A 4,910-nucleotide genomic window follows, 5' to 3' on the forward strand; every position below is an offset into this window, starting at 1 on the left:
CATGCCGATTTTTCAGAGAATTTCTCATTCTCTACTGAGTCACCCTCAAAAGACCATAGTCCTTAGCTATTTGGGCCCACTCAGATCTCATTCTACAGTTTTTGAAAAAAATATCCTGAAGTGACAACAGTTCACTTCTTTTCTGATGGACCTTCCAGCCAATACAAACAAAAAATAACGTCTACTTATTTTAATCCATTTCACAACAGAAGAGATTCAAAAATGGTACCTGGTCCTTTCTTGAATCCTCCCACGGAAAAGGAGCACCAGATGGTGTTGGAGGTGCTCTGAAGCGGTTGGGCAATCATCTGGTTGCACATGGTTTTGATATTCCCAATGCACAGAGACATTCTATGAACTTATGAGAGACCACCACCCAGAAGTTAAAACTATGTTTCTGAAGCTGATGTATTGAAGAACACTGGTAATATACCTAGTACTCCTCTGGCAACTATACAGAGTACAAGGCAGATCCACCAAATAATGACATCCAAAAAGATGTGAATGATGTACCTTCAATCTTTGATTTCCCTGAACATTTAAAAAAACCTGTTGGAATTAGAGAACCATTGTCTGAAAGGAATGATCTTCAAAATAAAACAAATACTGAGTACCTGTAAGTATTGTTTATTTATTTAGTTATTCATTGATGCAAGTACAGTTAGCTTGATACAAATGAAAACACAGACAAAGTTCAAAACGTATTCTCTTCCTAAAGCCAGCTTCAAGTATTGTCTGTTTGAATAATTTCAAGTCCTTTAAGATGAAAAATGAAAATCAAGAGTTATCAATTTTGAATTAGAAAGAATGATATTAAAGACAAATAAGGCACCAAACAAATGTGTACCATAGACCAAAAAATGTGAAGATAGCCTATTAAACTTCACTTGAAATGTTTATCCAAAATAAACAAACATCCTCGGTTATTAAATAACAAATAACTCAAGAATACATGGAAATCTTGATAAAATATCTGAAACTCAAATTTCATACTGTATTTTCAATAGTCTTCACGAGAATTTCCATTGCAAGAAATTGTATCCATGTTGATAAACTTTATCCAATCTCAGAAAAAATATAGTATGCTGTATAGATTCGTTTTAGTTTTGCCCTGTGCTCTTGTTGGAAGAAGTAGTTTCCCCTATCTCATTGAGCTCCCGGCAACTTGTTACACAAGGGTTGTCTGGGGCTCGGCCGTCGTTTGCCCCGGGGCGACTTCAGCCAGGGTTTGCAGAACTGTCACCAAGAAAGCATCATTCTAGTATCTTTGGGTTTGGTGTTTGAGCAATTCGGCTCAAATCCAGCTATTTAAATTCGTGTTCTGGAAATGATTGTCGAATATTTCCAGGAGAAAATTCGTTCTCCACAATTGAAGTTTTGTGTCATTTATAACAGTAGGCTACATATTTTGAACCAGAAATAAAAGCGCCTTTGATGCCTATCACGACCCCTGCCTTTCGACTGTAGTAAGATTTCTAGATGAAGTGCTGAAGATCAAGAGGGCACCGCCTTGATACTGGGAGCTGCTGGGAGAGAGAAAATGTCCATGGCAGAACACCGCCTTTGATTGTGGTATCTTTATCTGCACATACATAGAAGCTGAAGGCCGTGATGAGCATGTTGAATAAATGGAGGTAGCCTAGATGTCCCCAGCCTCCGCCACTGCATGCATCAAGAGCTGCTGGTCGGAATTCCAGCCCTGACGTTCATCCAGCCTTAGTAAGGACGTTCATCCAGTAAGTGCGCTTTTATTGATTTGCATGAAGAGACAATCATATGATTAAATATCAGTCCCCATAGAGTGTGCACTGTGGACAGCGGGCCCTTCACAGAGGAACAGTCAGTGGGTTATTCCAACAACCCACCCAATCTTTGGCCGCCATTCACATGGCACCGAGACTCAGTGGTGGGTTGGCTGCTCATTGCATGGGTAATTCCACTGCTGTTTCCCCTCACACGCACTCGGCCTCCACAGCAGACAGTGGGCTGCAGGAGCTCTTTGCTCACATCAACCACTGTATGGTGAATGGGACCTTATCCCATCCATCTGCCTACCTACCAGCCCGCCATGACACCTGAAGCAGCAACACAGGATCCCCAGAGCTGGTCTGCTCAACAACACAGATTACATTAGCAGACCAACCTTTTTAAACTTTAGTGTTACTATCTTGTAACAAGGTGAATAGAATTATATAAATTTCAAAAATATTTGAATTCACATAAAGTTAAGTGTAGTTCTTATCTTTGTTATCTTGATATTCTGATTGTGTTTGTTTCGAATGATTTTTAAATGATTATGGATTATCATTGAGGATTGAACTCAATATATTTCCAAGATTGAATTTTTTATCAATACATACAAACGAGCTATGTTCATGGATTAGTTGAGATTCAATGAGGTCATTAGTGAGCTTGAGAGTAGCCTATTCTGAATAAAATTTCTCACTACAAAAATCTTTATAATTTCGTGCAATATAGGAGTCACTCTCTTCAATTCCTTGAAATTTTCACTGTCAAAATCTAATTCAGTTTTCTCCATTTTTTCTAAATCCACACTTTCGAAATGAATGGGGAGTGTTTAATATTGTGATGAGGAGGTGACTTTATCAAGTCATGATGTCTCAGTAGTTGGTGATAAATGATTAACTTCTATGAAAAAGCCAATAGAGAGAGGAATGATGACAAAATCACACAGCTTGACGACGTGACTCCACTTCTTGTGCATACAGTGTGTAGAGGAAATTACATAAGGCTCAATACAATCAAAACTTTGAAGAAATAAGCGGCTCAGTCTGGAATAATGCTATGACCTTGGACACTCGAGTATGATTTCCAAAGTAGGCTAATTGCTTATTTTGGGGAGAGTCAATTCAATATAGAACCAAAAACATTTGATAGGAGAAAAACTGAAGAGAAATAAACCAATGAGCACAATGACAAATTACACTTTTACAATTTCAAAGTATTAGATCTTAAGAGAACCCTTCACTGCATGATGATCCAAAAAAGGATCATACTTTTCAAACGAAGAAGATAACCTTTAATGATCACAAAAAACGTCACTGTGCATTCTGTTTTATTCTGTGCTATTTCTGAAGTAGTTCTATCATTCTCCCATAGATCTCACCACCTTATAAGCAAAGCAACAGATGTTCAGAATGTTGCATGTCACAGCCATAGTGATCAGCTGTAATAGGCATTTTCATAAATTCATAAAACATTCATTTTTAATTTATGAGCATATAAAATATTTCCTGTCAAAATATAATCAAATATTTAATTTTGATAACAATTTTGCTATTATGAATTTGAGGAGAATATTATTGGAATAATCAACTATGATCCTAAAATGATCACCATGCATTCAGGTAGCAGTGATCTACATCCGTTTATCCAGTTTCATGCGTTTTCTAACCTTGCAGTGCAGATCTCTCTAACAAGTTGTCAGTGGCGGCCTCGTGCAAATACTAATGAGGGGTTCACATTTAACATGAGCAACAAGATCTAGATCTTTAATAATTTGTTAAACCCCATGTTTCAAGTGAATTTTGTTCGTTTCACGTAGTAGAATGTAATTTTTTATTCCTAGAAGAGTACTAGGCCTATCATATTATTACGTAGGTAACAAAATATTCTAATGGGTTGTATTATATTAAGTACCTATATAATAATTGGATTTTCGTTTAATAATAATAAGTATTTAGATATACTCAGGATTCTCAACCTAGAAGATGTACTCCCATACTCCCATTGAATAATTCATGTACAAATCATAAATTATACAGAAAACAGCAATAATTTTTCCTCGATGTAAGATAATTTCCAATCAAGAAATAAGGATTAACATGCTTTTAGAGACTTTGTTAACACTCACACTCCTTCTAGTTGGCATTTACAGAGCTTTTTTGAAAATAAAATCCATCTCCTCTCCTTCCTTGCTGCGAAAACATCGATCACCATGCTTTTTAATTTTTGAGTCAAATGAGCTAAATCACACACACCGTTCTTAATCCATGCGGATCGCCTTTTTGCGAGCAAACAACAAGCACAGAAAACAATAAAGTTTGTTAGTTTCTTCACAACCACACAGCCAAGATGTCTTTTCATATTTTTGGTCTTTGAAATCTCTCTTGTATGTCCTGGATTTCGATGTAGAAGTCTGATGTATATCAATTGTCGGTGTAGGCAGTAGCGGCTCGTGATCTTCTACCATTGAACACATAGGATGAGCCGCCACTGGGTGTAGGCCTACAACTTTCCTTAATCGATATATTTTTTCCTCGATTGATAAATTAGAGAACACTATCTCTTTTAAATAGCTAACTGAAACCTTTCTTGAACCCTCCATTCTCACTTTTCAAAACACAAGAAAGAAGAAACAAGAATTACCTCAACGACAACACATGTAGCGCGAATGCGAAACTGCAAACAGTAAACAAAGTAGTAGCCAGTGCCAGCTAGAACAGTTCATAAGTGGAAACGGCTCTAGAAGGCAATGGCGCCAATGCAAAGTCACACTATCACAGCTATGAGCTGCTTGGAAGCAGCTCACCGTAAAGCTAATGTAAATAGTCTCCCACCCCCCACGGGGAGGGAATTGAACTCGCCCAGCTACCATTTGAACCCATACTAACGCTTGGAGCAGTGATCCTGCTTGCTGTAGCGCGTAATTCAAAAGGTTATTTCAATGCGTGTACCTTGCTTGGTGCGCTCCTTATTGTTTTAATATTACAAGAAATTTGAGTATTACTATTACTTCAATCAATTTTCTATTGATTTGAACTTTAATTTATTGTAGCAATTCCATAGGGGGTTCACATGCTCTTGTGCTCTCATGGACACGCCGCCATTGCGTGTTGTGTTTATTTTAGAGATGTTTTGTTTATTTTACTTTTAAAGAATAGGCTATA

This window comes from Nilaparvata lugens, chromosome 2 (genome assembly GCF_014356525.2).
Source record: "Nilaparvata lugens isolate BPH chromosome 2, ASM1435652v1, whole genome shotgun sequence".
Classification (NCBI taxonomy): domain Eukaryota; kingdom Metazoa; phylum Arthropoda; class Insecta; order Hemiptera; family Delphacidae; genus Nilaparvata; species Nilaparvata lugens.